This window comes from Nothoprocta perdicaria, unplaced genomic scaffold, assembly GCF_003342845.1.
Source record: "Nothoprocta perdicaria isolate Ctin4 unplaced genomic scaffold, notPer1 scaffold_103, whole genome shotgun sequence".
Taxonomy (NCBI): Eukaryota; Metazoa; Chordata; class Aves; order Tinamiformes; family Tinamidae; genus Nothoprocta; species Nothoprocta perdicaria.
Window position 1 is genome coordinate 1,256,867 of NW_020454128.1, and position 10,385 is coordinate 1,267,251.

Here is a 10,385-nt window from a genome sequence, read left to right on the forward strand (position 1 = left end):
TTGTCAACTGTTACCACATGAAGACTTTTGGAGGGTTTGTTTTGTTTTTATTTGAATTTGCTGAGTTTTATTGAAATGATGCTGACTTTAAGGAAACAGTAGCAGTAAGAATGATCTGCAAGATGAGCAAAAAGCAGCCCAGGAGTAAGTCTTTTTTGCTTGTAAGGTATCAAATGTTTTATTTGGCATTTTAGTCAATGCAGAGAAAGGGAAAAATGAGCATGGGAGAAGAAGAATACAAGTCATTATGACACACGCAGCTTAATGAGTTCCTAGGTCTCCCAGCAGCCTGGAAGCTGCACACCAGGCCAGCAAACCCGACCATATGGCAGCTAACAACAGACTCCCTTCTTGATGCCTGTGGAGACTGGGCATATTGCAGAGGTCACTAAGCATCCCATGGTCAGACAGCAGCTGCAACAAAACAGTCTATCCTTCTTCAGTTTATATTAGATTGGCATTTGGAATAAGCTTCAGGGATTCTCATAGTTGCCCTTGTATGAAATAAAGGAGGAACTGGTTTAAAGGATTTAGAATAAGGAAATGCATTAGCTCTTAATGCTGGTCCACAGGCCCAACTTTGTGTTTCAATTAATTTACAACTGGGAAGACAGGAGTTATTTCATAAAAATAGCTCTATCAGAGCCAAGATTCTGAAAAGAAAAGCTCTCTATATAGATCTTTCTGCCATTTTAACTGTTCTGTTTAAGCCTAAGCAAACTCCTGATGCAGTGAGAAGATAAAGCTTAAGTTGAGCCCAATTAAGTTACAACATTAAAACCTTGTCAGGTTAATTAACTGACTTTAATCATGCCTTAGTGTACAAGCAAAGAAGCTTTGGCAGTTTTCTATGCAGTTATGAAGCTACCACCCTCAACAGTTTATTTCCAGTTCTCAGAGCAGCTATTGTCCCAAAATTGTCAGAGTACTTCCAGCCAGCTGGTTAACTTCAGTCACTACAACAAACAATTACTAAAGTAGTTGTTATGGCCTGTAACTAAGCTTAGGCAACGCCTCACACAAATGATTCCTTAGCTCCAATTATCTGCTTTTCATAGAAGTTTAACACTTGGCTGTTTGAAGGAACCCGAGAGGAACTCATCTCAGTGCTCCTAGCTGTCCCTCTTATTCCATTAAGGAGAAGGAGTGAACTTTAATAGTTACATGCAGGGAGGCACTTACCTTTCCTGGAGGGGAAGAGGACAGCAGACAGTCACTCGCTCCTGTCTCCTCAGTGTTTGGTTCTTGCAACCCCCTTTGCATGCTAAAAATACAAAACTTCCAAGTCCACCTCATTTATTCATCATGTAGCAGCACAGGTGCTGGAACTATTAGTGCTTATTTTGCAAGACCCTGAAGACTTCTAGCTGTTTGCATGTATAGGCCACCTTTCCTCTTTCTGACATGTACCTAAACCACATGGCACAAAAAAAAAAAAACTAACACATACACCCCAATGAAATTCTGCACTACATATCTGCCAGTTTGTGGTTCCTTTTGTGCTTCTGCTTTTGTTTAAGGAAAGTAATTACAAAGTTATTACTTATGACCCTTTTATTGAGGGTCAAAGAGACATCTGTTAAAAAGGCATCATCATTTGTCATGCAGGACATCTGGTAGCATTACACTCTGCTGAGAGTTACCCCATTATGTGAGGCCAGATTGTGTATGTGCTTTTGTCCTGTCTACTCACATTTTGTTGCAGGTGGTCTCTGGGATGCCTGGTGTCCTCCTTCCAGCAGGAAGGGAAGTTGAACATGGTTCATTTTGGGCTGAAGTTCTTCTTTAAAGACTTTGTAGATGCCTAAGAGGGGGGAAAAAAAGCAGAGAAAACACATGACTAAGACTGCAATTTTCAGGACCAAAAGCAAATCTCAAATCTGCTCTGATGTGCAGTCACCTGCTAACCAACATGTTCCCTGAGGAACAGCACAATAAGGAACATAATAAAAACAGACATCTCCTCCAGGTTTTTGCCCCAGGTGGCAACCAGAACATTTATTTATCTACAGTTGTCTACATAAAATAGACCAGGAACTGGCTGCAATTTGTCAAGAAAGCCCAGAAGATCCCGTGGAGAAGCTATGGATGCCATGGCCCACAAAAATCAAATGCTGCTTTCATATACAAGAGAGTCTCTTTCACAAGTGAAAAGCACTGCAGGAAATAGTTGGTATAGAAAGCCACTTTGCCCAGAATTTCAGAACTTAAATACCCCAAGGTTGAATTGCATCTTTTGGGTTACCCAGTCTCAAGAGTTGGGTCAAGAGCTTTCAAAAGATTGCATCCAGCACCTGTCAGCACTTTAACAAAAGTCTTCTAAATGGATTCATAATTAATGCACACATGAGGTGGTGTCAGCTTCAATCATCTCCAACTTCCTCAGTTTAATTTATGTTCTAAGGCCTTCCTCTATTCAGTAACTGTTTGTCTTCCTATTAAGACACCCCACCTTATAAATAGGATGTGACAAGGTGAAATGGAGCCTGAAGTGACAGCTATCGTACATGCATGCACTGTGCAGCTCTGCAGCTGCAAGCACACAAGGTTAAGCTCCAATAAAACCTTAAAATGCCTTTTCCATGCAGAACAAGGGGTATCTCTTTACTGCTTCCGCCTGACCCCAAACTAACCCTGCAACTCAGCAGCTCTCTGTCCACAGAGATAGCCTTGACACTATGCACTGCATTAAATGAACCCGATTACATATTACAGTGGTTACAGCTTAGGAATACCCATGTTCAATTACTGACAGTTTTACTGGCTAAGCATGCATATGAATACATATATTTACAAGTAAACACAAAATCACCATGCCCTCCTACTACATAATTAATTCAAGCTTATAACAAAGCTTTGATTTTCACCTTCATTGGACTATGCCATGAGATCACATCCTTGCTGTGTGCCTGAACCACTGGAGTTACCTCTCACAGCTAATTCTGCCACAAGGCAAGACCAACAGAGCCTCAAAATAAAAAGTGTATTTGCATTGCGAAGTTTGACTATGTGCTAACCAACCTGAACCTGCATTCCACCTCAAGTTTTGTATTAGAACTCCCAATTTCAGTGAAGAGCCAACTGGACAGGACTATGCAGGATGGTCTTAATGCCTCATTTTGGTTTTAGTTGCATTTGAGCAACTCCTTAACTATAGAGGTAACACAACTGAAGACAATTTTGCCTGAAGCTCCTCAAGTATCAGGGGGACTTGTAGTGTGTTCAACTTTAAACACATGGTTAAATACTTTGCTGAGCTTAGACTTCAGTTAACAGTTCTGTTGAAGATATACTAACCACTAAATTCCAGTTAAATGAGGTGTGTAATTCAAGTAGTTTAAAAGTTGAAGTACACAGACTTGCATCTACTGCAAAATAGAGGTCCACCTGAAATAACATTTGTAAACAAGATACACAAATCAGACCAGAGTCTGAGGTCTTTGTTGAGCTACTCCTCAAATATACCTAACTATATTTGAAAGCAAGACAGTTGCTACAAGATTATCCCATGACCTCCTGGTACAAGTGAACTTCATTACTACCATAAATATCAGACAAATGAAAAAAAAAACAAAAAGCCACAAGTTTCTTGCTTTGAGATGACCTCAAATTCAAAGGCTTCTCTCGCTAGGTAGAATTAACAGCTATATTCTACTGTACCAGAGCAAAAAAACCACAGAAGGGAAACAGGCTTCTACAGAGACAGACTCGCTTTGATATATCATCCATCACTGCTACTCAAGACAGACTGATGAAGATTAAGAACATGTTTTAAATATACACAAGACAACACACACCTCCCTGTTTACAGCTGGGATATAAACCATAGCATAAGCACTTTAAGACTGCAGGATTGGCTGAAAGCTCATTTGCAAGAGACAGCTGGTTCAAAGAAGAAAAGTGCTAGCATTTCTAGCAAAGATTTAAGTTTTTCACAGAAGGGAAAAGCTCAAAACAAACAACTGATTACAGCAGGTAGTAAAACATACCTAACGAGATGATGAGGTAGGTAGAGTATCAGATTAGTGTTACTTATTCTATTGTCATTTCAGTGGTACTCTTAAAACACAGCAATACTTCATGTAGGTCCTGCCACCCATGAGTTGCCCCAAATGCAATATAGTGCTTCTCACTTTCTTCCCTTGTACCTTAAGGAGTGGATTTCTCATGCCATCCAAGGACATACATTATTGCAGCTTATGAGTTAGTTGTGTTTCACTCCACATAACTAGTTTGTTCCTTTCCTGCAGGCACCCTAATGCCTAATTTTGAGCAGGCTCTCTCCAAATGAAAATCACTATCAGCGTGGTTAGCATTTGGAGTTTTAGTATTGATTTATGCCTCAGGTGAAAAGGTTAATTAAATGTGAATTTTAAGCCGACAACATGATTAGGGGAGTGAGGAAACCTGAATTCATGAATACTTCCAGGGCTGTTAAAAACAGCTAAAGTGAACAGAGACCGGAAAAGCTGTTTGTTAAGGCAATTGGGAAGACAAAGAAATAAATCCTGCCTCAGATGTTCGAAGTCCAGCTTTTTGTTGTTTTACACTTATAATGACACAAAAATTGCATTTAATAGTTTAAATGGCCCTTATAAATTCTACTTGTTTCTTGCTTTTTTCCTCATTTTTCCCTTCCAAAATGTAGCTCTAGAGCAAGGATGAACTAATGGCTGTATCAACTTTTGAACCCAGTCTCATTACAGACACTGCTGAACACTTTACTGATTTACCAAGAGCTTTGAAAGATCCCAGCCACAGCTGCAGATGACATACCTGGGGAAGAGAGGAATCTGATCGGCCTGTTTGTTTTCAAAGGAATTCTGCTCAAAAAGATCCTAATTCCATTTCCAACTAAAATCTTTACTGCTATTCCCACCTCTTAAAATCACAAGCTCACACTATTCATTTTCACCACAGCAGGAAACGCTGTTTGTTGATCACTGCAAAGGTGATTTTCTTAAATATTCTTTCCTCTCTAGTTTTCTCCACAGAACCAGAATAGACAGATTTACAAATACAAGAGAAAAATTATATTCAACTTGGAGACATGGCACTTGTAGATAAGCAATAAAATGGAAGATATCTAAAGAGATGGAAGAAACAAGATGCATAAAGCAACACTTGTAAGAGACCCACAGCTTGATGTGCTAAAGTACTGGAATCCAGGCAAGATTCTAAAGGCAAAAGCAGCAATTGAACTGCCTTTTTGTCACCATCACTACTCTACCACCTCCTACCTCACAGACCTTTCACTCAGTTGTTCAACTCAGTAAAACACAACAGTGGAGAGCTCTGTATCAGCGAGCAGAATGATGCCATAGCACTGCCAGCTAGCTTTTACCTCACTGCAGTTTTCATTTCCCACCTTCTTCCAATTAGCTAATAAAGCAACTAGACTTAGCACCATTCATTCCACACCTTCCACAGCAAATTACCACCTGGCAATGAAATCCACCCAACTCATGCTATCTCTTCTAAGTGGTCCATCTTCTTTGTCTCACCATCTTCCACAACAGACTATTGTTAATAACATGAGGCAGAAAAATCCAAAGCTAGTTATTTATGCAGTACATTGCCTCAATTAATGGAGAGAAAAATGTGCTCAATCACCATTTGTTTTCCTCTCCTCCTCCCATGAAGTCATAGGGTTGTGGAACTATTAGGCTCTATCTGCAAATGTCTTTGGAACATTGCACAAGAGCAGTCTGCAATGAAGTATTATGTTAAGTCTCTGCCCTTGGCATACTGTACCCATCTTGACAGAAAGAGATCAGGGCCTGAACCACCTCCAAATTTGTAACAGGCTGATGATATTTGCTTTTTGGCAACTAACGAGAAAAGATGCTAACAAAAATTACTCATTTTTTCTATTCCCTCTTCCCTGGCTTTAAAAAAGCCATTTTAAGAGGTCAGACCAGGAAAGATTTAACCTGTGAACATAAAATGGCAGTGGCTTATTAACCACTACAAAACATGTGAATGAATTTATTGGTTTACATAGAATCGGAGGTATCAACATGGGCAGATGTAAGAAAGCACAAGTGGCCCTTCCTGTCCTCCAAGACAGCCATACACACCTGTTTTTAGGGTGCTATGCCCTCTTCCAGGGAAGAAAGCAAGCATTATCGTTTCAGAAGACCCAGCACTACTACTGACCCATCTAAGTGAAGCTAACATCAAGCCCATGTTTTACCACACCCTAATATATATTCTTCATACTGCATGTTATTTTGAAGCAGTTACACCACATTCTTCCTACAGAGAACAGGAAAAATAAGACCAAAAACTCCAGAACAGACAGTCAGCTTCCTGGAATTATTCCTGTGGCAACTAGAGCAACTGACAACACTGTCATTTTGTGCCACCACAGCCCACACATCTACAGATCCCTGCCCTAATTATACATTTGCTACTTCTGCAATGTTGTATACACAGTAAGATAGCAGCCCTCTTTAGCTCCTTTTTTCTTCCAGAATACGTTTAACATCCCTCTGATAATTACATACTACACATTTTTCCTTCTACAAGTTAAGTGTCTGTCTGCATTTAATTCAAAATCTTATTCTATTAGCATGGCTGAAATTAGAAAGCAAGAGTTAGTTTTCCATAGTCTAAGAGTTGGTTATGTTATTTATTGTATGCAAGGCATCTGCCCAATTTAGCACTTTCTCCCCTCGCTCTAGACAGGTAAAATCCCATTTTAGTAGTTTACTTTGTCATTTTTTTTTTTTTTAATTAAAACAAAGGGGTCTACATTGGGCTCTTCCTCACTTCTCACCTTTGCCAAGAATGTTAACGTGGCAACTGTCATAAAATTCTTTCAAAGTCATTCATCTAACTCAGTTTTGTGAGCAAGCTTAATGCCCCAACCACCACTAAGCTCTGAACTCCCCCTATCCCTACTAGTATATCGGTCCTTTACAACCCATGCACAATCTTACTGGAGTTTTTACATTATACAGTGGGATGAGATTCAAAGATGCATTAAAAAATAAGAGATTGTGCTACAGCTTGCATCACATTTAGGCTGTTTATCAATTTGATACCAAAAAAATACCAAACCACAAGAGTTAAAATGACATACGATGATGGGTAGGCATTCTTAAGCTTAGAACACAAATTTGTATTTAGCCTACGTTTATTAGAGATTTAAGTGAAATAAAATAAGCAACTCCAACTAATGTGGTATTGCCCATATGGTTTTTACATCAACTTAAATGAGTGTGAAACATCCTACTGTGCAATGTCACTGAAATACAAGGTTCACAGGTGCTAACAGCCCTAGCATGATACAGTAGAGACCATTTCAAATTAAGAAAAATCTCATTTACACAATAGCCTAATATGCCACAGATTTTCTTCAAGCTCTGCACTGATCTGCTATTTCTTTTTTAATCTTTTCAAGCAAACAATTTTATTTTTGCTGAGCTAAATCAGTTGAAACTTGCACAAAAGCCGTTCTAAAAATGACTCTACCGCTACCACAGTCCCTGTCACTCCACAGGGAACCGTCTGACTCTATATCCCACCAGATTCACAAATGTCATCAAAACCTGCAGAGCAGTGACCTTTACAGTACTCTGCTAAGCCCTGCAACACGTGGCTCTCAGGATAATTGAGCTTGTTGATTTGGGATGGGAGGAAAGGCAGAAAAACACAACTCTTCTAGCTTGTGTATGCATATCAATCTAGCATAGCAAAAGATGATCAAAATGGACATACCAAAATTATCTTCCAAGGCCGAAACAAACTCTGTTCATATTTCTGTGTACAAAGGAAGATTTTTTTTTCAGGATATAAGCTACTATGTTAGGCTCAGCACAAAAATAGAGCAGACGATGAGCCTTTATTCTCGAGCACATTTAAATAAAGTTTAAAATAAGAAAGTAAAGAGATAACACAGCTCTGCAATGTCATGGGAAAGCATTAAAAATAGTTGAAACAAAAGAGAGTTTTAGATTAAGGAATATGGTCCACTTGAAGCAGAAATATTCTGTTTTAGCTCTGTCACTAACCTGCAACAAGGCCACAGGCAAGACCCTTTGCAGTCATGCCTCATTTTGCACAGATCTTGGATATTTAGACTGTAACCACTGCATTTCAATAGTATCCAACAATATGACGAGAAAGCAAAGGAACAAACTCCACAGAAACAGTTAAATTATCTAAAAACAAACTGGAAGTTCAATCATTTGTTATGAATACTAAGTAGTTTCTCTGAATTATTTCAAATTAATATACAATTCAGTATGACTATTAAGTTAAAATTACAAAGTTTCCAACTACTGAAGCTTTCAAACTATTATTTAAAACAGCCTCATTTTCTTCATTCAACAGCAGTCAAAATTTAAATATAACCACAAATTAGATATCAAAACACCAACTGTTAAATTAACATGGATAGATGACCAGATTGCTCTTGTGACAGAATGGGTCACAAGTTGTCTGCAAAGATAACAATTTATCATATGCTTTCAACTTTTTTTTATCCCTGTACATCATACTGTTAACAGTGAGGGAAGTTTCCATCAGTCTGGGGGTTGAAAGAAAGAAATGGAGTCCATCTGGACAAGAATTTATTACAAGTCTGGAAATGACAGCATCATATGGATAAGTTCACTGTTTGTAATGGAGGACAGCCTGGAACCCCTTGCAAGCCCAAATACACATCTGAGATTTTAACATCTACATCTAGGCAAGCTAACAAAAACAGCTTTTAGAAGTCTTCCATTTTGAGATAAACAGAGTGCAAAAGCTGATCACGACAGGAAAACTAGAGATTTAATTTTCCGCATATTTATTCAAGTGACTATTATAAAATGCCTGTCACCTTGACAACAAGGCTCTTATTTACTAATCTAAGAAATGCATGATAACCACACGCTGTAACTTTATGGGAAATAACTATCATTACTATTTCAAAAGTAACCCCAAAGTAGCAGGGTGAAGACCGAAGTAGAGAAATCTGGAGTTTGCTGCTTCTTGCCATACTAGGCATTTTGTTTAATGATATTTCTCAAAGTTGACAGACATCTGCAGTTAATTAGGGATCAACTTCCCAGTAACCTGCTAAATGCCAGGGGCTCCAACTGGCATAAGCATTAAGTATAGATGAAGAATATGAACAATTATCACCTTGAAAGGGCACACAGAGCGATGAGGCAAATCACTGTAAAATTAGAACCAGAGGGATTATCTAACACTCTGTAGACCATCAGCTGGCTACTCAGAATGGGAAAGATTCATTCTGCAGGCTCCCTTTATGATACTGCACATAGAAATATCCTTTCAGAGACCAAATTCAAAAGCAACTTCATTCTTGTCCAGTCACCAATCCCCTAGAAATCAGAGCTAGCAGCCTGACATACATGAGGTGGCCCTCATCCAGGGAATGAGGGCCAAAAAGCCACTCCATCACATTGCTGAACTTCCTAGTGCTACAAGACCAGTATAGTAGCAGTACTTAGTGATAACATACAAAAATATCCAACCCAGCAAAGCAAACTCCCACATACCAGAAGTGTTAAAACCTAGGAATTTTGATTCACAGACATAAGCTACAGAAACAGTAGTTTTTAAAATTGTCAAGCCACAGAAGGCAGCTTTTACATTTTTTTCTTCCTCCTTCAAAAATAAGTTTTGCACATATGCTGCATATGAGTCTGTAGTAAAATTAGAGTTGGTCAAGGCTTCTTAATTTTTTTCCCCAAATAAAAAGGGTGGATTGATTTTTTTTAACCAGTATGGCAGCCTTCATGGATCATTGACATAGTAGCTGTTTATTTTTTTAAAAAAAGGTTTTCCTTGACAAAACCACAATCAATTCCACAAATTACACCTAGAAAAGAAAGATAACTTCTAAAACCCCTGTTGAGATTGGCAAACAGACTCAGACAGCATACTTCTTGGGGGTGTTTGGCTTTGACTTTTAAAAACAAATCTGCCTATGTATAAATCAACACCCCATGATGCAGTTGAATTACTTCATCATCTCTTCCCTCTATGGGGGAAGACCTTACTCAGATGTGGGGCATTCACAGATACGGCATTTGGTCCAGTACAGTGACTGTGATAGACCTCACCTTTTTACAGTGTCATTTTGTATACCGCAAGCCCACTGAAGCATGCTATGCTCTGAAGTCTCACCTAGCATTTCATTAATTTTTCTCTTCAAGAAATGCAGAATATTGGTGAGCTTGAAGGGACACCTGCTGGAAAGAGGCAACATTACAAGGAAGTGGCATCAGATCTAAGCTATGAAGGATTGGGATAAAAGAGTACCTCAAACAGTATCACAGCCCATGTTCGTTTGGTGCCAGCCCACCAAATTGATGCAGTGATTTCCAGGACAGGTGGCTGCAAGACTCTGCCTCTGTAGAAAG

General features: G+C 39.0%; 1 long non-coding RNA gene across 3 annotated transcripts; it reads right to left on the bottom strand.

Annotated features, from left to right (window-relative positions):
• Positions 1–228: 228 nt before the first annotated feature.
• LOC112950567 lies at positions 229–1,793 on the bottom strand. 3 transcript variants are annotated; one of them, XR_003250050.1, is made up of 3 exons: positions 1,694–1,793; positions 1,183–1,264; positions 229–494 (listed from the first exon to the last, which is right to left on the bottom strand). It is a non-coding gene; the product is annotated as an uncharacterized LOC112950567 (long non-coding RNA). The 3 variants fall into 3 exon arrangements; XR_003250048.1 differs by having other exon boundaries at positions 229–516; XR_003250049.1 differs by having other exon boundaries at positions 229–516; positions 1,183–1,278.
• Between the last annotated feature and the right edge of the window lie 8,592 nt (positions 1,794–10,385).